The sequence below is a fragment of the Diceros bicornis genome, chromosome 7 (genome assembly GCF_020826845.1).
Source record: "Diceros bicornis minor isolate mBicDic1 chromosome 7, mDicBic1.mat.cur, whole genome shotgun sequence".
In the NCBI taxonomy this organism is placed as follows: Eukaryota; Metazoa; Chordata; class Mammalia; order Perissodactyla; family Rhinocerotidae; genus Diceros; species Diceros bicornis.
Window position 1 is genome coordinate 43297724 of NC_080746.1, and position 25858 is coordinate 43323581.

The 25858-nt window shown below is 42.7% G+C and overlaps 2 pseudogenes; one reads left to right on the forward strand and one right to left on the reverse strand.

Moving 5' to 3' along the window:
• Positions 1-6099: 6099 nt before the first annotated feature.
• On the reverse strand, positions 6100-7345 carry LOC131408556 (upstream-binding factor 1-like protein 1; annotated as a pseudogene).
• A 5929-nt stretch (positions 7346-13274) lies between these two features.
• Positions 13275-19040, forward strand: LOC131408995 (tripartite motif-containing protein 43-like; annotated as a pseudogene).
• Positions 19041-25858: the final 6818 nt, after the last annotated feature.

Below are 25858 nucleotides of genomic sequence, written 5' to 3' on the forward strand. Positions count from 1 at the left end.
TCTTGATTGCATCCTGCATGCAAATTCCTCTCTTTTTAAACTCATATATATTACACCTATTTTTCTTTGTATACCAAAGATTTGTGTTTTTATAAGAAAAGGCTAAAAGAGTAAGGAAATTTTGAGAGCATCTATCTAAATATTTCCTGGGAGAGGAATTGTTAGCCAATAGACCTGAAAATTTATGGTCAAGGGGCCAGCCTGGTGGCGCAGTGGTTAAGTGTGTGCGCTCCACATCGGCAGCTTGGGGTTCTCAAGTTCGGATCCAGCGCGCACACCAACGCGCCTCTTCTCAAGCCATGCTGTGGCGGCGTCCCATATAAAGTAGAGGAAGATGGGCACAGATGTTAGCTCAGGGCCAATCTTCCTCACAAAGAAAAAAAAAATGTATGGTCAAAACTATTGTATAGTGAAGATAAATCTATCAGGCTTGTATCAGTCAGGGTTCAACTGGAGAAGCAGAAGCAATAGGAAAGAGAGAGAAAATACACATGCACGAGGAATTGACTGATATGATGATTATGGACACTGGCTAAGCAAGTCTGAGAACAGCAGGGAGTTCATTCAGGGAGGGAAAACAGGAGCAGGCTGGAACCTAACCGGTAGAGGCAAAGATGTTGTCCAGAGGCGGTCAGGAGCAACCAGGTGAACGTAGACCCACTTGCTGTTTGGGATTTTATTCAGGGAATGCCTAAACCTTCCTTTAAAGGCCTCCTGTTGGTTAAATCTGGCCCATCTGGATAATCTCCCTAGCCTAGAGTGAATATTAGGGACTTTAATTACATCTGCAAAATCCCTTCACAGCAGCACTCAGCTTACTATTTGCTTGAATAACTAGAAGACATGTGAGTATGCTACAACGGCCCGTGCCCTCCTTACATCCCTGTAGTTTAATCTTGCTAGGTAGACACATCACAAAACGATCACAAGGCTACATACCATTAAGTATGAAAAAGTATAAAAAATGTTTCATTCTAGGTTCCCTACACAGAATCACCTACTGAGAGAGTGTCCTGAATATGCAATCTGTAACTCAATAAATATATCATTTTAGTAAATATTTGCTATTGCAATGCTAGTAATATTGTAATGCTAATAAATTGAAATTTTGGTTTCTTAACTCACCCTCTGTGAGCCTGACTCATATCAGTGGCTTTTATTTTTAATTTAATTTAATTTAAATTATTTTGTGTGTGTGTGTGAGGAAGATTAGCCCTGTGATAACATCTGCCAATCCTCCTTTTTTTTTGCTGAGGAAGACTGGCCCTGGGCTAACATCCGTGCCCATCTTCCTCCATTTTATATGGGACGCCGCCACAGCATGGCCTGACAAGCAGTGTGTAGGTGCGTGCCTGGGTTCTCAACTGGCAAACCCTGGGCGGCCAGAGCGGAGCATGCGCACTTAACCGCTTGCGCCACCAGGCCAGCCCCTATTTTTACTTTTATATTCTTCAGTATATGAATTGTTTTGTGGTAGTTGTTGTTGCCAAGGGGATGCAACACACACACACACACACACACCCCTACACGCAAGATATCATGGAATAAATCAGTACTTACAAGTATCTCTATTTATATAATGTGTTCGTTAGTATATAGTATTTTTTATTAAATTATTCTCCACATTGCAGAATATTCAAGTTATACCTTATTTATTTATTTAGCTGTTGAAATTAACGTCACAGTATGCAGCCCTTTGTGTATATCCTGGTGTATGTGAGAAATTCTGTATGAAAGATTCCTAGAGATGATATCGCTTGGTTAAAGGATTTGTGAATCGGATGTTTTGAGAGGTATCTTGGGGCTGTGCTGTTAGATTGGGATGCTCCTGCTCTGGCTGGAGTGGTCTGCCTCCTCTGAGCTTGTGTCCTAAACCATACATTGAACAAGGAGTGCAGTGGGTGAACACAGCTCAGATCCAGGCGAATTTCGTGGTCACAAGTTCCCTGCAGCCCCCAGCACCAGGAACCAGGACTACACCACCTGCGGGGATCTGCTTGTTTAATGCTCTGGGAAAAAATTGAGAACAAGGTCCTTAATAAACAGGTTTAATAAATAGGGGCCCGGAGAATAGGATTATAGGATCTGGGGTTCAGCAGGAGCACATCATGTTGCATCCAGCAATTAGGGAGAGTATAGGAACCAGGATGGGGTGGGGAAGACTGGAAGCACAGTTAGAAAAGGAAGCAGAGCACACGCATGTGCGTACACATGTATGCATGCGTGCACACACACACACACATAAACACACACACAACTCCACTGGCTGACATTCCAAATTCCTTTCCTGGTTGCTGGGGAAGCAGGAGCCAAGGAGTAAGCAATATGGAGGGGCTTTAGCTTTTGGCTACAAAGGATCCACAGCAAACTCTTGTGAGCTGGTTTGTGGCCCCTTCTTTTCAGCGTTGTCATCAGCTACTCTATATCTGAGGGTCCTGCAGCCCTAACCCGAGGACTGACAGAGCACCTGGAGGTACTGAAAAGCTGTTGGGGGCTGGCACTGTCTGTGGCTGGAGAGAGTTTTAATGGGTGTCAGTAGCACTTGCAGATAGTATGTAAATTATCTTTCAGTTTAAAAATGATGTTGATCTTGTGTCATTCTATTATTATTATTTGGGTCTTGTAAAATAAAGTTAACTATTTTCTGGAAATCTAATGAGACTGATAATACATGAGATTTTCTTTGACACAAAGACTTGGCCCCCAAAAGTGGATTAGAATTCACCAGTGAGAAAATTGACCTTGGTTGCTTAACAAGAGATTATTTCTGCATCCAAAGTTATTTTTTTTTTAAGAAGAAAGGAAATAAGGAAAATAAGTATTGTTTCTTTGAAAGATCATGTGATGGGAGTCAAAACACTTCCAATCATTTTGTCAGGAATTTATAGTCCAATATGCAATGCTAAAAATGTATTAAACGTATTTGTATTTTATCATCTCTTTTTAATTTTATTTTTGATTTATACATATGCATTTCACTATTTTATTGTATTACTTACCTTTTAAAAATGTAAATCACATTGAATTAATTTACCTTTATGATATTTTCTTTGGGAAAATATTTAACTAAATTTGTAAGTTGATCTACGGAAAAACTTTGAGTATATAAAGGTAGAGCTGAACCCTGGATCCAGCAGGCGCCTGATATCTGGCTCAGGGGTGCATGCCATGCAGGCCCAGGGCAGATGGGCGCCAAGTTCAAGAGAGAGGCTGGGCACTGCCCCTGGATCCAGCAAGCAGCTACGGGAACAAGCCTGGGTCCAACAAACCCAGTTCAAGTGCTAGATGGGGACTGGAATCTTCTGGTCTCCTTGGACCAAACTCAAGAAAATCCTCATTTCACGGAGGCTGCCTAGGCAGGGAAGAGCGCCACGTGGGCGGGGCTAGGGGACAGAGACCCAAGCTCTTCCAGACGCAATGCCTCAGACACAGGGTCTCAGAGAGCTTGTGGTACAAGAGAGAGCTCCCATCACCCACGGACTGAATCTCAAGAGGGTCTGAGGAAAAGCCTTAGGCTCCATTCGCCCCAGAATGTCCCCAGGAGTAGCCACTGCCCAGGGCCTTTAAGGCCTAAAAAGAACGGTTCTCCAGGAGCTCACGAAATGTCCTGGTGTGCAGAAGGGACTGGCAGTGTCAAGGAATCCAGGCGGCTCCTTCAGAGAGTGGACACGGAAGGAAGGTGGTCCGAGCGTCCCCACAGAGGCCGGATCAGCCGGGCTGTGTGCCGGGCCCCTAGAGGCCCAGCCCTGGACTCAGGAGGGGGAAGCCTGCGGGGACCCTCGGCGGGGACCCTGCGGCTCTTTGCTGCGTGGTCCTGGGGCTCCCTGGCCCCACCCCCGTCTCTGCCAGCGGTCAAACTTTGACAGCTTCGCGTGCCTTTCTCCGGAGCCTGCTCCTGCTCCTCCCTGAGGACCCAATGGGCTCCTTCACTCTGTGCATCTGCAGGGAACACAGGAGGGGGTGCCAGCGCAGCCCAGAGGTCGCTGGTGGGGAGCAGGCGGGAGGAAGCGGTAGGGCGGTCCTAGAGCCTCTCTCCTGCCCTTTTTCACACTCAGTATCTGCACCCCTCTCCCCCAGCGTCTGCAGTCTGAGGGCACCCAGGTCGGCTTGGCTCCTGGCCTGAGAGGGCAGGGTAAGTTGGTGGGACTGCTGCCCAGAAAAGAACAGGAACTCCTGTGCTTGACTGAAAGAGCAGCTGGGGGCAAGGAGAGGGGAGAGCGGGAATCCTCTGAGGTGGAAAAGGTGAAATCTGCATTTCTCGTGGTGTTTGCCCAGAGCTGGTCCTTCTCAATGTGAAGACATCAAACGTTCAGGCTGGGAAGGTTCAGAAAAACCAGGTCTAATTAAATGAAGCATCTGAGTCTCGCAGGCAAAAACCCAGAAATGCCTCTGGGGCTGAGTTGCTAGGTCCCTGGCTTCAATTCCATTTTTAGGGTAAAAGAGGAAAAAGTTGTGTGGAGATCAGTAGCAATGCTGCCCACTCTCTTGATCAGTTCTTTCATCAATTGACATTATTAGATTTGGAAGGAAGAAAGAAGTCAACTTACCATTTATTTTTGGAACCACCTGTAAGCCAGGCATTTTATAAGCACTAAATCTAATCTTCACTTACATCCTATGAGATTGTAATTTTGTTCCCAGTTCACGAATGTATAGATGAGGAAATGGATGAGTAAAGAGATTTTTATTTTAACCAATGCCATCTTTTGTAACAGAAAATTCAGAATGTTAGGCTCTATTTATCTAGTTTTTGTGCTTTTCTGCCTCTTACTGACTAGACTTACTGGTCCTTCTTCTCTGCCTGACTGTGAGTGTTGCAAAGTCAGGAATTGGAACTTTCATCTCTGTATCCCATGCCACTAAGACAAGGCTTAGAAACAGTAGATGCTAAATAAATTTGACAATACACGATTTAAAAGCACGATTCGAAAGCAGAGGTATAAAAATCATAAGTACTGCCTTTATTTTCTGATACAGTAATTGTATGCTTATAAAAATATTTGTAAGTAATGAAGTATTTCACTCAGACATCAACAAATATGCTAAACTCTCAAAACTCAACTGTTTTCATACATACAGGCTACAACTACAATTGTAGGTGATGCTAATGTCAATGAAAACAAAAACAAAAGTAGGAATGTTTAGAAAAGAAAAGTATAATGAGGTGGTACTGGCTTTAAACGGACTTTCAAGAATATCAGTAAACCAAAATAATTGAAGCATGTGGTCACAATACATGACTTCACGGACAGATCAGTGATCAGTGGAAAATATGGTTATATCTACACACACATGTAATGTAATACATACAAATTGGAGGCATGTTAAAAATGTGATTCACTTGCACCTGGAGCATTAGGAAGTGAGAGAGACAAAAACCAAATAAATTCAGACATGACAGGGAAAATTAGTACCTAGAGTCAAAGGGGACTGATTCTAACAAGTGGCTAATTCAAATGCAAAAGGTGAGATTTTAAAATGTAATTTCTAATTTTTGAAATCAGCTAGAAAAATCTCATTGACAACTAAGAGATAAATGTGCACATAGAAATGCTGCTGCCCACATCACCCTGCCCACTCCTAAGACAGGGAACGGCCACCTCCTTACTTCTGAGACTAGGGAGAGATATCAGGAATTTGACAACATTTCTAAAGGCAACTATTCTACTTGCAAGCAATCTAAACTTCCCCTCCCCAGCTCCAGTGCATGAGTCCTGAGGAACAGTTCCACAGAGAAGGCAGAGGTCACAGGCTTCGGGGTGTCCCCTACCACCTCTGGCAGGCAGAAGATGAGGAGAGCAAAATTTCTCACATCAGGAAACTCAGTCTAGTCCAGTGTGCCCCTCACAGCCCAATCACCTCGTTATTGATTCCAAGAGCCTTAATTGCATGGAGTTTCTCTGGGAGTGGATTTCGGGTTAAGAGGGGAGCCACAAAGTTCTGCACAAGATCCCTTTTTTCCAACCAATTCTATTTTGTATTGGGGAGGCAAAGAAAGAGGGAAAGAAATGAAAAAGGAGAGGGAGAAGAGCCCTTCAATTTGATGTAGACGCCCTGCACTTCTGCTGCACAGCTCGCTGTACTGCCCGGTAGGGTGTGAACAAACTCAGTTGGAGTCTGAGTCAGAGTGGTCCCCTGAGGAAGAGGAGCTGGACTCACTGCCCTCAGCCTCCCAATCTTCATCTTCATCCTCACTGCTGGAGTCTGAGGAGTTCCTGCCTTCCTCCTCTTCCCCATCTTCCTTACTTTCTTCTGATCTCGGTGAGGCATGAGAAATTCCAACAGACTCTGGTGATTCTGTCTCTGGAGCCCGCAGCCCCTGCTCCTCTCCAAGGCCTTCTTGAGGACTCCTTGCTGATGGGGACTGCGGATCCATCCGTCTGATCTTGGAGTCCAGGCCTCCCCTCATGCTCATGTTCCTACGCTTAGCATAGGTTGCTTCTCTGTATTCAGCGTATTCTTCAGGAGACAGACTCTTGAGCCAGTGATCCAGGTCCACCTTGTACTGTTTCTGCAGCTCCTCAGCCTGCTTCTTGTAATGCTCCTTCTGGCTCTGCGGGATGCACTGCCAGCGTCTGCCAATCTCCACCATGCGCTCCCTCAGGGGCATGGCCTACAGCTCCCTACTCAGCCACAAGTCCTGGTAGAACTTCTGGTATCCGTGCATGGGGGGCTTCTGGGGCTCTCCATGGAATTTCATCTGCTTGGAAAAACAGTTTTCTGGGGAAGACTTCACTTCTTTCACATTTCCCTGAAACTTCTTTTGGGCTTTGCTTGGGCCCCTCTTGGACACATCAGATTTCTTGGGGTTCTGCACTAGATCAGGGTGGTCTTCCCTGAATCGAGCCAGTTTCTCTTCAAACTCCTGTTTCTCCTTTTGGAAATCTTGACTATATTTCAGCTTCGTCTGCTCTGGGAGCTCCCTGGACTCCTCAGACAGGAGCTTGGTCAGCTCCTGGTTGCTCAGCTTGGGGTGCATTTGGGAGTACTGGGCCCGCTTCTCCCTGAAGAAGCGGAGGTAAGCAGTCAGGGGCTTCTTGGGAAGTCAGGATGTTTCTTGCGTCTTTTGCTTTTGGAGAGATTTTTAGCATCTTCCTTAGCTTCCAGGACTAATTCTTTCAAAGTGCGACATTTTCTCAAGTTATAAGAAATCTCTAACCATTTGAGTTTGCACATTTCTCCAGAAAAATCTTTAAAAGCTACTTTTCCCCAGTTCATCTGTGACTGGGTGGTTCTGAATGTGTGTCTATCATTGGATGGAAGGTTATTCTCCATGCGTTCCAGTAATTTCACAATGTCTTCTTTGCACCAGTGGTCTCGGCTTTCAGGCAATGCCATTTCTGGGTCTTTGGGCCACTTACATGGTCCCAGCAGTTCAGACACCTCCACAGGATCTCAAATTTCTTCACTCTCAATATGCAGCAGGTGAGTTATTTCTGGAAGTCCTGCAGTGTGTGTGATTCTATGGTTCTGAGGAGAAAAAGAAGGAAAGTTAGTCTGTAATGTGACAAATGAGAAAATCACACCCTACATGGGATATGTCCTTTCTATAATTTACTACTCTTCAGGACAACTAGCCTAACTTCTGAGTTGAGATTAATGTTGAGCATTAACATGCTTCATTTGCACTATTAACAATCTTCAATCCCCATCCCAGCATACTTTCCCATCAATCTCACCACAGCTTGTCTTAACCACAAATGAGCAAAACAAATGACCAGCAACTCACTCAAGAGACGCAGGATAAGAGAAACGGTAGAGAGTGAAAACTATTAAAATAAAACGGAAAGCCCTAAAAAGGAAAGGACTTTAAAACAACAATGAGATCCCACTACACAGCTATTGAAATGGCCAAAATCCAAAACTGACAGCACCAAATACTGGCAAGGATGTGGAGTAACAGGAACTCTCATTCATTGCTGATGGGAATGTGAAACGGTACAGCCATTTTGGAAAACAATTTGGTGGTTTCTTAAAACACTAAACCTACTCTTACCATACAATCCAGCAATCATGCTTTTTGTATTTGCCCAGAGGAGTTGAAAACTTATGTCGGGGTGTTTATAGCAGCTTTATTCATAATTGTCCAAACTATAAGCAACCGAGATACCCTTAGGTAGGTAGGTGGATAAATAAATTGTGGTACATCAAGACAATGGAATATTGTTGAGTGACAAAAAGAAATGAGCCATCAAGCCAGCAAGAGACATGGAGGAAACTTGAATACATATTACTAAGTGAAAGAAGCCAATCTGACAAGGCTACATACTCCCTGAGTCCAACTGTATGACATTCTGGACAAGGTAAAACTACGGAGACAGAAAAAAGATCAGTGGTTGCCAGGGGTTGAGGTTCGGGTGACTGATGAATAGGTGATCAGAGATGATTTGTAGGGCAGTGAAACTATTCTGTATGCTGCACCAGTGGGTACACATCACTGTACTTTTGTTAACTTTAGGATGTACACAACCAAGAGTGAACACCAATGTAAACTGTGGGCTTTGGGTGATAATGATGTGTCAATATAGGTTCATCGATTGTAACAAATATCCCAGTCTAGGGCAGAATGTGACAATGGGGGAAGCTGTGTACACGTATATTGGGGGGGCGGCAGGAGGCATATGGCAATGCTCTGTACTTTCTGCTCCATTTTGCTATGAATCTAAGCTTCTCTAAAAAAACAAAGTGTGTAAAGAAAGGAAAGGACGCACTCCATAGGGCCCTCAGCATAGCCACTTACTAAGCACAGTCCAGATGGCCAAGATTGAATGTGCAATTGAGGAGCTAGAAACAGAAATGAGACAAGCCAAGGAGACCCTCTGGATGTGCATCCAACTATGATCTCTTTAGGAGTTAGTCATCAAAATTTTATCCTTAAGTAAGTGACTAAGTTACAGATTCTTCTGTGCTTGTACAGAGGAATAAATGCTTTCTAAGCAATCATAATTTTTCTGCCATTAAATGGCAAAGATTTATGAGAATGATTGAACATTTCCTCTATTTATTTGGTTAACTATTACTGGTATTTAGGACACAGTGAAAGTTTTACTTCCCTCAGAAAACTCCCCACAAAATACCTGATACCTCCTAGAACTTAAACAAGTGGAAGATCTGATAACCACTATTTCCTCATGTCCTTTATCCATCTTTTCTTTTGTAATCTATTATCTCTGGTACATGACCAGATCACACCCCAAATACTCACAAGAGCTCCTTGCACAGTCTGTTTAGGAGACTCTTTTATTCTCAGACTAAGCCCACGCAGACATATTCAAATAAAAAAGTGGAAAATTATATAAAATTGCCTTTAGAAATGAAATATGGAATATTTGGAATCTGTATCTAGGGAGGAGGAATTGCTCTCTTTCCAATTATTCTAAAAGATATGGTGATGTGTTTAAAGCAACAGAAATGGAAATGCCATTGTGTTGTTGGGGGCGCTTTCATGACCCAGGCATTTTTCCAAATGTTTCACACTCGTTATTACCCCATGACATAGATGAGGAAACAAACTGCATATTATTAACCTGTTATGTAAGCGACAGTATTCTGTAATTACTGATTTAGTTTGTGATAGCTTGTATGTTTTTAACTAATGGATTTTATTAATATTCTAAAACAAATGCTTTCACCTGACAACAAAAACCACTGCAAGACAATGCACCGTACTGAATGATACAAAATTAAAAATAAAAATTCATCGATATCAGTCACGTTCACAGTGAGTGATCTTAGAGGCCAAAATTTCAATTTATTACCAATACAATCAGAAATGTTCACCAAAACGATCAAGTGATTGAGTTAGAGAGTGTATATCCAGGGCATTCACTCTGTGGGTGCTCCTCCATGGTAAACCTAGGGCGGAACAAAGAGATCTATTTTTGTATTTCTTAAACGTAATGTCGCATAACCTCGTGACGGTTTTTTGACTTGCTGGCTTGTCTGGGCTAAACCACAGGGAGGGAGTGAGGGCAGCAGCCGTTTTGTAGCCCGCACACAGCTTCTAGTTATTCAGACTCTAATCTAAGCGCTACTGGGAAGGGATTATGCAGATGTAAGTAAAGCCCCTTCTCTTCATCTTAAACTGGAGAGCTTAACCTCGCTTAGCTTCAAGGCTGCTGTCTGAGGGACAGACGTCTAATGAAACACACACGTGGGGGCCCACTGTAATCGTCTCCTGAGACCCGGAGGGCCAGCGCCGTGTGCACGCTCTCCCTCTGCAGAGGTGCGGAGCGCCAGCGTCTCCTGGAGAGGAGCACGTGCACGTGTCCTGTGCCCGGGTTTTGGTGCCTGCCGCCGTTTTGTAAAATACACAAAAACAAAGCGATACGATGAAATCACTTTAATGTCATCATTCCCAGAAACACTCTATGAATGTTTTGGAAAAAGATATATTATTGTGTTAATTAACCTATATTTCCATGCCTCACTGAGGAAACGAGGGTGCTAGGGAAAACGGTTAAGAATTGGATAATAAAGTCCTTGGGGTTGCTTTTACCCATAGAGGGCCTCCATGAGAGAGTGGTTGTGCTTTTGGAACTCGAGATCCTTTTTCAAATGCAAATTTGTAAACACTTACGAGCATCATTCACTTGAAATGTATATACACATATATTTTGATAGATTTAAAGAGCAGGTCACAATTCCCACCCCTTCCAAAAACTCTATTCCCAAGCTCATTGTTTGGTGGGAAATACATCGGAAAAGGGATGTATCCAGACTCAGTTATCAAGTTTTGACTGAGTGGGGATTTGAGTTATTCCTTTAAAAAAGTGTTTTTTCTAATATTTTCAACGTTGTTGTTTCTGTTTTGTGTCAACGCAAGTTATAAATTTCATTACCCAAAGGGGTCTCTGGGCTGGGGCCAAGGCGGTACTCTCAGGACCCTTGTGCCGAGGTCTGAGCTGATTCCTCACCATCCCCAGTTTGGTTTTCCGTGACTGCATGCAGGATATTTGGAGCAAAAGGTAACTAGGAAGGAGGTTTTCTCTCGAGTGGAAGGTGGAAAAGATCTGCCCCCTGTAAGTTGTGGACTAAACTGATAGAGACATAAGTTGATATAAATGCCAGTTTACATGAATACAACGCCTCTTCCCCACCCTGGCCCGGGGCTTTCTGAACTGGGACTTCTCATCCTTTCCCTACTGTCCCCCCTACCCCGAGCTTTGTCGGGGAGCGCCAGGCAGAGAATCTCCTGTTCTGCTCTTGCTTGATCTGGAGTGTGAGGGGCAGGAAAAGTCTCCATTCTGGAGTGGTGGCCAGAGAGGTTCCTACATTCCAGTCTTCCATTAAAATGCAAAGATCAGTCAATACAATATAATAGTCAGCCAAATACAGCCCCTCTTCCATGACACAACCTATTTCAACAAACCTCAGGAAACACATTTTCAAGTTCTCAAAGACATTTGCTAAAATCACCAGCTTTCTACCCTTTTTGTAAGTTAAAAATAACAACTTGGATGTCCAGGAATTTAGGTAGGAGGGTGGCATTTGAGGGTCGGTTGTTGTAAAATCTGTGTCTCTTGATGAGATTATGTTTGCAGAGATTTTGTTTATGGACATTAGCCACGCTGTTAACTCAATCTTTTCCTCCAGTCGGAAGAGCCAACCATCTGTATTAACGCCCATCTGAGGACCTCTGAAATGCAATGGCTTTGGAAGAAATGGGCGTGGTCTTCAGAGACTCAATATAAGGAGAGTCCAGGAGCCAAACTCATTCTTCTCCAGAACAGAGAGGGTGTGTTTGGAACTCACCGGGCTGCAGAGACTTCTGAGAGCTCCCACTCCCACACTTGGCGGCTTGACCCCTGAGCTGACATCCTCACACCACTTCGAGAGCAAGTATCCATCAGACCATAGACAGGCTCCTTAGGTGAGTACACTATTTACCACAGAGGGGTTGCTGTAACTTTTCCAAAGGAAAACAAAATTTCCTAATTTTCGTTGATCATCGAACCGAGGTTGTTTCTAAGAACTGATGTTGTTTGCCGGCTTAGGGTAAATGATTCCATTCCTATTTTGTCATCCTGTCTTGGTGAGGATGTTGGAATTAGTATGATGATTAATTTTAGTTTTCTTATTTTCTACATCCCTTAGCCGTTCCTGTACATTATAAGCACTCAGAGAGTGGTTACCAGATATCTTGTTGTTTTGTGCTTGGTGTAGATCCTAAAAAACAAAAACTAATAGTATTTGATTCCTTACATAGTACATATTACAGTCTACTCTAATGGTGGCACATGCCTGTACATACAAGAGAGATAACATTCTATAACACGTAACTAGATAATGCAGTAAATGATTGGAGGAAAATATTGTTATAAAGTGAAGTAAATATTGTCTCTTAGGAAACATGAGTTATCTGACTTAAGCGTTTAAGAAGCTAGGAAGTGTTTGGGCAGGCAGACAAGTGATGTGAGTGACCATAGAGAAATGTGAGAAATTTGAGGGATGTCTGTATTTAAGTAGTATAGATGTGAAGACCCCACTTTTTAGCAACATAAATTTTAAAAAGCATGATTTCTTTTTTGGTGCTGATTATTAGGATTACATCCAAATTATTTCTTCTCACACTGTGAAGGGGTGCTTAGTAGTTTTAAAGACTTGGAAGATATAGGCATTCTCTTCAATTCTGGGTTCCTTTGATTAGAGAGGTATCGATAATAAAGACAGGAGGGCGAATTCAACACATTGGTGTATTCGTGGGAGTAGATCCTGGAGAGAATCAGATCCAGTTCCACAATGTGTGGTTTCCTCTTCCTTCACTCTTAATGGATTCAGAAAGTGTTTTGGAAAAAGAAAATGGGAAAATTAGGGATGTGGGTTCTGAGACTGAGATAAAAAAGAACATCCAAGGAGAAATGCCTGACAACGACATGAAATAGTGAAAATACAAGCTTAGTCAAACATCCTCTGCTACCTAGATGCCTGGTGCTGAGCATTATGATGGATTTTTAGAGCATTCAGGAACACCACCTGGAGCTATACGTTAGGTCAAACTCTAAGACCTCAGAAAAACGGGAGTTCTTTTTACACCAGATGAAAAGGGGGTTGGAGGTCGATAGTAGTGTCTGTTAGGCAGCCAAGAAAGATTTCTACAGATCTTGAGAGCTCTCTTTATGTCTCAGTTTTCCATTTGTGTCACGTGCAAAATCGAGCCTGTTCTGCTCCAGACACAGTATACTATTGAGTCACAACCTGAGTCAAATTTTGCTTAGAGCTTTGTGTCTCCAGGACAGAGGAATGAACTGCTCTGATTTTCTTCCCTCAGAAAAATGGACTTGGACATCCCACAAGCCTTCCAGAAAGAACTCATCTGCCTCATCTGCCTGAATTGCCTTACAGACCCAGTCACCATAGACTGTGGGCACAGCTTCTGTTGGCCCTGTCTCTGTCTTTACTGGGAGAAAGCCGAGACTCCCGCCTGTTGCCCAGTGTGCAGGAAACCATCCCAAGAGACAGAATACAAAACCAACATTCTTCTGAAGAATCTGGTGTCCATTGCCAGAAAAGCCAGACTTAGGCAATTCCTGAGCTCTGAGGAACATATGTGTGGGACCCACAAGGAGACAAAGAAGATCTTCTGTGAAGACAGCAGGAGCCTGCTGTGTGTGCTCTGCTCTGAATCTCAGGAGCACGAGGCTCACAGTCACCGTTCAGTGGAAGAGGCCGCTGAGGAATACCGGGTAAGTGATGCCTCTGAGAGCACTCAGAAGGCTGGAGGAGAGGACAGCTAAGGGTATGAGGGTGTGAGGGTCCTGAGGATGAGGAAATCCTCTCTTTCCTGAGTGCCAGGTACCGATCTGGGTAGCAATATGAAGCTGTGAAGGAAATCCACCAGTGTATCTGCCTTCATGGAGCTTGCATCCAACGGGAGGGGGATTAGGTTAGTGGTCCTTATTACTCTGATGATGCAGTATCATGCTCAAGGCCCTCAAGCCCTCATTTTGACTCACTGGCTATAAAATCCACAAGGGCAAAGAGGCTTTTCTCTAGAATACGTTTTCACTAATTCTGGATAAAGTTGTAGGATAAAGTAAATTGAAATTAGCAAGGAACGAGCATCACTAGATCCCAATTCTGAGGCAAGATACCACACTCTCTGATGATTAGCTATGCTAAGTAAAATCCTGATCAGTTTCCCAAGGCCAGTGAATGACTACCTCGAATTGTGTGGCTCTAGGGTCTGAAATCTCCTCAAATGGATCATGTGTGAGGGCAAACAGGCAAATGTTGATGATCCTTTCACTCTCCCGAAAGTATTTTATCCAACATCCCTTGACTTTCTCCATTATCTGGAGTCTGAAAGCCAAGTCTCTTTGCTTCTCTGGTGCTAAAATTCATGGTTCTTTTACAGGAGAAGGTTTCCAAGCAAATGAGGTCTTTATGGGAAAAGATGCAAGAAAACCAAAGAAATCTCGATAAAGATGGCAGAATATCTTTACATTGGATGGTAAGTATTTCCCTCTGAATCAGGTTGAGATAGATGTTCTAGAAACTAATCCATTAATAATTTGAGCTGGAATCATCATGTGTCATGAAATTCTGTGAATGGGTTGAACAACAGGAAAAGTAATCCATCTCATTTTCAACCTGAAGTAACATGCCTCTTAGGATTTTTAGATGCTGATATAATCAGTAGGTACAAAAAGAGAACCCTCAGAAGAATGTGCAACAGGCTGAGATGGAGGCATATAGAGCAATTTGGACAATTCGCTAACCATCATTCAGCATCTCAGGCAAAATTTCTCAGGTTTAAAACCGATTGGAGTTCTGAAGGACGAGTAGGTGTTAAAAATCCATGGGTGCTGCAGGCAGAGATTTCTGTATGTCAGACATTCTGGAAATTAAAGATCATGTCATTGAGAACTGCAGAGATTTCCATCTCATTAGTCCAATGAGCCCAGGGGGATACAAAGGAAATGTGAACAGCAGTTTAAGAACTGTGCCTATGGCAGTGAAAACTGATAGTGCAGGAGCTGGAGAATGATGTTGGCTCGAGTCAGGGAAAATACGACATAGATATATATTTTTTTAAATGGGGCGATGGAGCTAAGAAAAAGACTGAGATGGGCAATGAGAGAGTGGTTCCATAAATACAGGGAGGGAATATGCCACGGAATGAGGATTAATGTCCTCCAAATTGATATGGGAGCCCGTGGCCTCAGATGGAGGACAGAAGCCCATTTATGGAGAAAAGGAGGGCAGAAAAGAGAGCGTGAGTGTGGACATCAGGTGGCAGGCAGGTGGTGAGAAGTTTAGGAAGCCTTTGCAGATGGCTTTTCATCCTGAGAGTAAAATGCAACATTGCTGCTGGGAGACAAAGGAGGTCAGGTGGTGGAGTAGGGAGGGTTGAGACTAGAGATGAATTTACTAACAGAGATCAGAGTATTGCATGTAATGATTTATGAATCAGCCATGAGTTTCAATTGCTTGCATGGAGTCCTTCAGTTTTGAGAGGACACATAGGAAATAAATTATCAATGAAAAGCTTTTCTCCAGTTGTTTCAGGAACTCATGCAGTGGATGGAAGTGGTTTGAGGGAAGCATGGGTTTGACTCTTGGTACGGTTAAAAGAGAAGGAAAATAAGTGAAGGAAAGAGGAAGGAATTTGTGGGTTCTGAGAAGGGGGAGGACCTGAACATAGGATGGAGGTAGCTTCTTGGTAGAGCACACGAATCAGAGCAAAGTCGATGCTGTTTTAGTGGAGGAGGAGCAGGTCGGCCCGAGCATGTGATCTAGGAAATCCTTCTCCCTGCAGTGCCATGTGTATGGACACGAAGACATAACCAAGGCTGTTTATCAGCCACTGCATCCCGTCCTCCACGAGGAAGAAAAACAACATTTGGAGAGTCTGAAAAGGGAAGGCAACATGATGCTTAAGCAACTCAAGAAAATTCGGGAGGAGATGATTGCAACGAGGAAATGGCTAAGACTGATGTTTGAAGAGCTCATGAAAGTGTGCCATAAACCAGATGTGGAGCTGCTCCAGGTAAGAACTGAGGACGGGCCTGGAAATACTTGATATTATCTGAAGCTCACACCTTTGACTTCCATCATTTGTTTGATACCAAAGGCATATTAAATCATCTCCTGCATCTACGGTGGGGGTCTTTCCCAGTTGGACATAATCTAGAATATTGCAACTCCTTTCCTGACCATGAACAAGCAAGCCTTCTGGAATTGTGATCATGGAGATTCCCTAGGGAAAATTGTCTCCTCAAAATCTCCTTTTGTGGCTTGCTTCTTTAAAAACCAGAAAGGAAAAACTTATTCATGGACATAGAAATTTGGTCCCCAATTGAGCAATGTGGAGAACTCTGGAAAAAGCCAGTATATATTTTTTCCTTCTGTTGGGATGTCCTAGGTTTGAATTGCCCTTAATTTGGGGCCTATTTCCCTTTGGGGACAAGCCTTGGGAAAGACCACTTTGCAGACAGCTGAGGGTTGCTGCAATGCACCGTCACTACTGTTGTCCTCCCTTCTGTCTGTCCCTATTCATCAAGAATTTAGATTCTGTCAACATTTGTGCCGGGATTCTCTTTAGGGAGGAAGCGGAAGATGAATTTACAAGGCAGTTTGTGTGGAGGGGTGATGATGAGTCTTTTTCGTCGGTACTTTCCCAAACTCAAAGACTGGTTGGCAGAATACCCTGTTTCTCAGGAAGTCTAAGCCTCTCTTTCTCTCTTTTTTTTCTCTTGACAGGAATTAGGAAACAAACTGACCAGGTATGTTTGGTCTTTCATGCTAAGTGGGGCACAGTGAGGGCTGTGAAAGAGCTCGAGCTCCTTTTAACAAGGTGAAGGCGTAATTGGGTAGACTATGCTCCATTGTTTGTGTGTGCATGTTTCCGTGCACGTTTTGTTGAATAGGATTGCCTGTTGTTCCCCTTGGTGACAAGTGAGCCTTTCTTCCCCATGTGGCTGAAGGAGGTGTGTGCTGTCTTGTCAGGCTCAGTGCGGACGATTCTAGAAGAACAGTTATTTATGACTTTAGATTTCAAAAGCATAAACGTGGAAATGCAAGGACTAGTCTTCCCCAGGCGTTCGGTGAGAGGGGCAAGTATGTCTGAGAAGTGGGGGTGGAAGCAGGCAAAGATGAAAAGTGAGAAAGATTCCCTAAGAAAGGCACAGTCCCATCCCAGGGCCTGCGGAGGAAAGGACTGTGATGAAGAATGCTTGGGTGGATGATGATGACTTTTCTTAAACACTGAGCGTAAGAAGTCTTGGGCACCAGACAGATTAGTTGCGTCTCCTTCCTTACAGGAGTGAGTCAGCGCAGCTGCACATGCCTCGGCGTCCGCAGCCAAAACTCAGTGCCCGACCCGTCACTGGACTCCTGGACAGGCTCAACCGCTTCCGAGGTGAGTGGCGCCCCATTGGTGGGCCACCACACACGGTCTTTCAATACTGGTTTTCTGTATGCAATCTCTCCCTCTTTATCCACTTTTCATCTTGTCGAGGAGACCGGCCGTGCAAATGGGTATGGACAGTCATATTTAGCCCTCTACTTGCTGTAATAGGGAAAATATAAATGAAAGCTGGTCAGGATAGATGGGATTCAGGCCTGATCAATTACTTAGAAATTGGGTAAATTACTTGCATAGTGAGAAAAAGGACATGCCCCCAAAAAGCCCTCCCTGAACCTTAGACATATTCTCACATACAATGTCAGTTGTCCACTGAGTATTGAGAAATCGGATATGAATTCAAGATATTCCAATTTCAATGTAAATGCAGTCAATTTGTTTTAAAACAAGATATTTTTTCTTTAAAGGTTCTTAGTAATTGCATGTATAATGTGTGTTTCGATTGATATATTTAGAAAAACATACATAAGCTTAAAAAAAAGGCTAAATGCAGAAACCAAGAGTTTATGAACCACAACCATCAAGCATGTTGGTCACTGATGAGTCCATCTATAGAGCTCCATGATAAACCTCAACCTAGAGGGTTAATTTTGCAGAAAGAGGAAGATTAGGCCTCAGGGGGAACCAGCTATCAAAGGCAGAATGTTCTGAGTAGGAAACCCCTTCTAAGAAGGCACCTTTAGGTTTTCTTCCTCAGTGTCAATTTGCTTCCTTAACTGGAATAGAGTAATATCACGTTAAAGCAAAAGCGATCGCCATTTATTTAGTAGTCTAGCTTGTAACTTTTTCATTCCCTGAGAAGGGGTGGTAGAGGGAAGTTATATTGCTTTTCTGCTTTTTCTACTTGGAAGCAGTGCACAGGTGTCCAGCTTTTCAAGCGTCATGACAAGTAACCAGCCAGAAGTAAACATGACCTCCTTCTCCTTTAGAATCTCTGAATTTTGGGGATGGTTTTTGGCCTTGAAAGTAGGTATTGGTTTCTTCAGCAGAAAGGCTGGCATCATCTGAATCCAATAATTTCTAGTCAGAACTGCCCTTCTAATCTTGGAATGTTTTTTGTTTTTGTTTTTGTTTTTGTTTTTCCCCAGTGAGACTCTAGATAAGACCCTCTTGTCTCATAGTCTTATTTTTAACATTGATTTTGACTGGAATGTTCTCTTCTCCGTCTCTCTCAACAGTGGAAATTTCCTTCCATAATGAAGTAACCAATGACGATATCAGGCTGTTGGATGATGTGAGAAGTTTGAGGTACATGCATGACTATCCATAGGCGTCTTTGAATTCCGGAACATCAAACTATTTTGCTTCCTGGGGAACCCAGAACTTCACCTCTGGAAAACACTACTGGGAGCTGCACGTGGACGCATCTTGGGACTGGGCTCTAGGCGTCTGTAAGGATTCCTGGATAAGGAAGACTGGCACACTGGTTGAATCGGAGGAGACATTTCTTCTTGTATGTGTGAAGGAGGATAATCGTTACAGTCTCTGGACCACCCCCCCGACACAACCTCGGTTCACAGAGAAACCTGTGGGCCGGGTTGGTGTGTTCCTTGATTTAGACCGTGGCAGTATGAGCTTTGTGGATGTTGCAAAGCGCTCCATCATTTGGAGGTACCCAGATGGCATGTTCAGTTTCCCTGTCAGGCCTTTCTTTTGCGCTGGCCACGCATGATGAGGGCTGAGTGTGGAACCTGACTGCGTGCCTGGGAACTCCATATTGGAGTCGAAGCAAATCAATGATACTTCACTGTTTTTTCTGCTTTTTCTACTTGAATGTAACCTCCTTCTGTTGTTATTCAATATGAAGACACTGTGAAATGCAAAATGTTGTTGTCTCCACTTTCTCAACATTAAAATCGTGTCTTGTGGCTCATTTCTCTAGAATACATGCTGGGGCAGATCACGTGTTTTGTGACTTTGCTGGCATTACTAAAGTGTACCGGTGTGTGATTCCCACTTCATGGTCGGATGTGGGAACCCGGGTTTGCGCATCACAGGCAGACCTAGTTATCTACGATGCCCGTGTCAGTCCACAACCTTCTTGTCCTTCCTCTTGATCTAGTCTGTCCTACACATCGATTCACCCTGAGGGTAAAAAACAATCCCGAATTTGACAGGGAAATCTCCACTGACCCTCAGGAGCAGGATAGGCCTTTGTTTTAGTGAAACCCCAGAAGAGCTTAGCTGGTCCTTTTCTTTTACAACAACATAAATGACAAGAGTTAGAGAAAGGCGGTGCCTGTTGTCTTCACTGCTGTATTTTCTGCAGGTGTAGCATTGCCTAGGAGACCAGGGATACTTAACGAATCTTTGAATGAACACATTATTAAGTGGATGAGATGATTATCTTATTTGTAAGGAATTTTGCTCTGACAGTTAGGCACATAAATTCAAAAGTTTAAATTTTCAGGATGTGGCAGTTGATATCAAAAACCGATTAAATTACACAAGTTGAGTTTAAACCTCCTGGATTTTTCAATGTCTTCAGAAAAGCCCATCTTTGTGTTAGGAGGCAGGAAGCATAGAGAGTCTACTAGCACAGAGATGAGATGTCTGTGTGTGTTTGGGTGTATTACAATCATGGTGATCATACGCTATTCATCATTGCATTTCCACCACCAAATATACCTCCTGAATATATTGCTAGCAATTTGTCCATGCTGGTTAATTAAGCGAATGTGGTTGCTTGGACTAGTAAAAAAGACCTTGCAGTCCACCATACTTGGGAATGAGTGCTGGCTGTGTGGCCTGGAACAGGTCACCTACATTCACTTTACCAGTGTCTTCATTTATCAATGCTAGTAATAAGAGCTTACATTTATCGAGCGCAATTACCATGTGGTTTACATATAAATGTGCTCCCCTTCTATTACCTATAAAAATCTTAATCCGTATTTCTGACAGAGCAACTGAGCCACGAGAAATTTCAATGATTTAAACTAAGGCAATCCGGGGCCGGCCCCGTGGCTTAGCGGTTAAGTGCGCGTGCTCCGCTACTGGCGGCCCGGGTTCGGATCCCGAGTGCGCACCTACGCACCGCTTCTCCGGCCATGCTGAGGCCGCATCCCACATACAGCAACTAGAAGGAAGTGCAGATATGACATACAACTATCTACTGGGGCTTTGGGGGAAAAAATAAATAAATAAAATCTTAAAATAATAAAAATAAACTAAGGCAATCCGTCTCCAATGTCTACACTCTTAACTTTGCAATGTATTGCTTCTCAAAACACACGTCTCTAAGATGAAATCAGGTGGGAAAGGATCAGCCTTCCAATGACTCTGTGGGTGAGGGTCAGATTACCTAATGCAAGGTAACAGTTTATTCTAAGACCTAACACAGAGTAAATCCTAACTGTGGACTGCCAATATTAAAAAACAGTCTTACTAATGCAAAAATGATTACATTTCCTTTAGTTTTCTAGGCATTTCCCTCACCTCCTTCTCTCTCTGGCTGATCTATAACTCACCTGCTGTCAGCAACTACTCCAGTTCATCTCCCTTATTCTCAGTAGATGGCTTTGCACCCTACCTCATTGACAAAAACGGAGGACAAGTAGTCCCCTACACTCATGCTCACAGGCATTTATTCCACACAGCATCAGCAGCCATCATCACCGCCTTTCAATATTTTGCACAAAAAAGCAACTTGAAGATAGTTTCCTGCGTTTTGCTTGACATAAATTGTTATGCCCTAGATATATGCAGTCCCTAACATTTCCTTTCTCACATAAGATTGTAGGAGACACACATGAAACAGATAATTACAGTATTAGGGTTTTGTTGCAGTAGTACGTTAAGAACTGTGATCTGCACAGAGAAGGGCTGAATCACATGGATTCAGTCTTAGAATTACTGCGTTTCAATGAAGTTGAATATCAACGTAACTGACTCTGATGCTTATTACTTAACTCTTCATAACTTTACGTATGATCATTGTCATTTAAGATTAGAGCATAGTGTATTTACAGTTTTCAGGGAGTTAGGGTCTAAAATTTTGGGTATGATGAAAATAGGGTGTCGTGCCAAGTACACTTGAAGTTATATTGTCACTCGTTAAAATGGCCTGTGATCAATTCATTATGATTTGAGTCTGTGAAGCTGTGAGGTAATTCTCAGGCACATCGAAGTCAGAGTCATGGAGCTAGAGCAAAGGGAGGGACAAAACAAATTAACTGTGCTGCTGTCTGATGATCAGAACCTTCTACCTTTGAGATGAGTAGGGGATGTATGGAGAATTTTTTTTGTTTTGTTTTGTTTTCTTTTTGTTTGTTTGTTTATTGCAGTAACATTGGTTTATAACATTGTAAAAGTTTCAGGATGGAGAATTTTAAAGCACCGGTTCTCAAACTTGCCTGAACGTTGCAATCACCTGAGGAGTTTTGAGAAATGGTGATGCCAAGTCCCACTGAAGGGAATTTCTGATGAACTACTCTGGAGTATAGCCTTGAATTGGGAATGGGTCAGAGACTCCCCAGGTGATTCTAATGTGCAGTCAAGTTTAAGAATCACTACTTGAAATCACTAGTTTTCAAACTTAACTCTATTGAAATCACCCGGAGAACTTTAATACATGCTGCCCCCGGGCAATACCCCAGAGCCTTAAAATCTGGCCCGGTGATTCTAATGTGCAGTCAAGTTGGAGAAGCATCGTCCGAATTGAAACCCAAAGTCTTCTTCCTCTCCTGTATGTATAGTTCATCATTCCACACCGTTTTTAAGATTAGGTTACTCAGAACTTGGTACAGATACTCTGTGTTATTGATGACATTTAAACAGGATTTCACATATGCATATATATGACATAGGCTGGCACAATATTTTCTTTCTTTGATTATACATATGCATTCTTCTTTTTTGAGTTGAAGAAAATGTGGCCACATCCTGCCTGTGTTTCCAAATTGGCAGTGACCGCAGCGTGTCTGGTAAGGGGCTCCAACTTTCATGCATTGGAATCCCGACTTAGTAAAGTCAATAAATGTCACATCTCCCAGAGAGACCACTAGGTAGCATTGGTGCATAAATCTTTGTCCCAGCACCCAAGAAGCAGATTTGTCCTGTGTCTGAAAGTCAGATAGAGCTCACTGTAAACTTTGCTAAATATCCATGACTTTTACTGAACCTGAATTTCAAAAATGCATTATGTTAAAATGTGCTGAGTAAAAATAAGAATTCTATCAAAATCTCAGGCCTCTGCTTCTAGGTTTCACCCTATCCTGCTATGTCCCCTTACTGAATTAATTAACTCAGTTGCTTTATTCACACCTTCATCGTCTGTTGGAGACCAAACGTGTGCCAAGGACACTCTCTGTTTCTCGCCATTACTCTTATCAAATTGGTGCATGCTTATAACTACTAGACTGAAAATCCCAAGAGGGCGTAGATAGTATTGTCTTGTTTGCTACTATCTTCTCACAATCTGACACAGTGCTTAGAGCAGAGCACACAATAAATATGTGGTAAATGAATCAATAAACAAAGCAATGAAAGAGTGAATATAAACAAATATTATTCCAGCATTAACAAAGTTTTCCAAAATGTACCTAACATAATGGGACAGAAAATACTCATGGATAATGTCAATCAAAGGCAAGACACTGACTGATTTCCACAGTCACGGGCTAAAGAAATTTCTTTCTTTCTTTTTTTTTTTTTTTGAGGTTTGAAATGATTATACCATAATTTTATTCTATAGGGTTGATCTGGTATTTTCCTCAGGGTGCCAAATGTATACTAGTGGAAGATAAAGATCTCTAGTGAGAAGGGAACAGAAAGGGAGACTTAGAATGACGCAGACGGTCAAGATTTAAACAGACATATATTAATTCACTTACTAAGGCATTGGGAGATATCAACCTCCAGCAGTGGCAAAGATGAAACAGATTTACATTTGAAAGAGTAGTACAGATGACAGAGAATTCATATTTCTACAAATAGAAAGAAAGAGAAATGAAGGAAGGAAGGAAGAAAAACTACCTCGGGGTGGAGTCATGGGATAAATGATGACTGAAATGTGAAAAAGAAAAAGTGCCTAATCTGTAATATGCTCAATCCCATGAACCCAATGAGGGTTCATTTCTCACAGATCCTCAGGGTAAGTGAAAACCTCTCCCGGGGCCAGTAAGGCACAGGTTAATCTGCTCTAACAAACACCCCAAAAACTAATGAGTCAGAGGGGGTGGTTCTCTCACTTGTCTGTCCAAATACAGGAGGCGTTCAAGAGGAAGACGGACATCTTCAACGACTGGCTTTTATCTCTATGCCCAAAAGAGGCTGATTCTTATCATGTCTTACCCAGCAGAAGAGCTGAAAAAACGTCCTCATTAAGGGGACCTGACTATAAGAAAATGACTTGGTGTTTTTCACAGCAGTTCTGTTTCCATCATATTGGTTCAAGCTTAGGCACATGGCCCACCAAGCTTTGAGACCTATCTGGAAATGCTGGACACACATTAAAAGCTTTTGTTTGTCCATTTTGGTTTTGTCTAGAAGAAAAAAATTAAATCGTAGGCAAAGTAGAAGAAATACACCAGAGATTATGTTCAGTGAAAGTAAAGTGATCTCCAGCAAGAGGGATGTGATGTCACTCTGGGTTAGGATCCAGAATGACTATTCAAGAAAGAGTAAACTCTGCTTTTCACCATTGTCAAGATGCCGAGCGCTTGCCTAGTGAGCATCTGGCTACTAAGTGTGGTGGACAAGGAGTAGCTACTTGTCTTTTATTCTCTTCAATGGATGTCTACATCAGAACTGATTCTTCAAAGTTTGAAAATACTTATCAGAAATGTGTCCTTATTCTTTCCGTCTATATTACCCAGATCCCATAGAAAACTTTTTTCTCCTCTTTCTGCATATTTCATGTAGCACTTTATTAGCTGACAGACAACGTTTCTTATCAGCTTCTTTTGGCTAGACGTGTCTCTCCCAGTGAAGTCAGATCCTGTGGTATCATGTCATGGGCGGGGCCTTCAGCCCATTGTTCCTTTCCTTTTCACCTAAAAGTCCTGAGCTCTCTCTGTTGACACTAAGGTCTCACTAAGCAACAGCTATTACATCTTAAATTTCTTAAGCTTATGGTTGCCCCTTCTTCAAAGAAAATTTTACAGCCAGCATTCTTATTTAGCTTGGACTGACTTACATATACCGGCAGAATGAGGTACTCTGGACACTGAGGATTTGCCTTAGATTTTGGAAGATGGGGAAAATGTGGATCTGTTTGATACATTTTCTCAGCCATTGCACTGAAAGTTTCTTATTCTAATGATGTTTCTGGAGATATCTATTACATTTCATTTCTAGAGCCTTCAGTTTTGCGACCTTTATCAGAATTAATGTCCTCTGGGACATACTGAGAAATGAAATCGAGGTGATGGCCATTGGGAATCTTGCCAATTACACCCCAAAATCTGGGACTTCTCATCCCCAGGAGAGGTTATGTATTCATTTATCTGGTCCCATCTCTTTTTGGTCAGAAATTTCTTCATGGGAGATTTTTCATAGAAGAAGATTTCTCACGGAAATAGAAATAAAATCTGATATGGAGAAACTAGCGCACGTGTAGTTAAAACCAAGGAGATGAAATTGTAAAAGGGAGACTCTATAAAGTGAGAGGAGAACACCGTCAATAACAGAATCTGGGAAAGCTATACCTTAAAGGACGTGTTAAGGAAATTGAGATCATAAAGGAAACTAGGATGAGTTAACAAGCGTAGTAGAAAAAAGAATGTTGTGTGTGGCCAAATAAAGCAAATAGATGACAATCACAGCATACACTGAGTACATACCACGTGACCTCTATTTCAGCAGCATTATCTAGTTTATTTTCATAACTAACAATAGCTAAGGACACTAAGACTTGGTGGGGATGACTGCTCAGGGTCCCCTCCTGTCATCTTTCCTTTGAGTCATTGCTAGTGACTAAGGACTCAGAATTATGTTCAATAGCGTTACTGTTATTAGATCATGGAAACTGCACTGCTTTTAAATCAGAAAATGAGGTCTCTGTTCCCAGATCAACTCCTGATATATGTATGATTTGGGTCAAATTTCTTCAGATCCTCTTTGATTTCTTTATTAAATGCTTGAATAGAGTATTTTTGTTGTGGTGGTTTTGTGAGGAAGATCAGCTCTGAGCTAACATCTGATGCCAATCCTTCTCCTTTAGCCGAGGAAGATTGGCCCTAGACTAACATCTGGGCCCATCTTCCCCTGCTTTATATGGGATGCTGCCGCAGTATGGCCAGCATGGCATGACAAGCGGTGTATCTGTAGGCGCCTGGGATCCGAACCAGCCAACCCCGGGCGGCGAAAGCGGAGCGCTCGGACTTAACCACTAAGCCACTAGGCAGGCCCCTGAATAGAGTACTTTTTAACATTTTATGTCTTAAATTTCTATGATTTCATAAGATTTAACTTCCAGTCACCTACCACATATTGGTCTTTGAGACTTTTAAATCTTTCCAAATTTCGTTGGCTCTCAAATCTACAAGC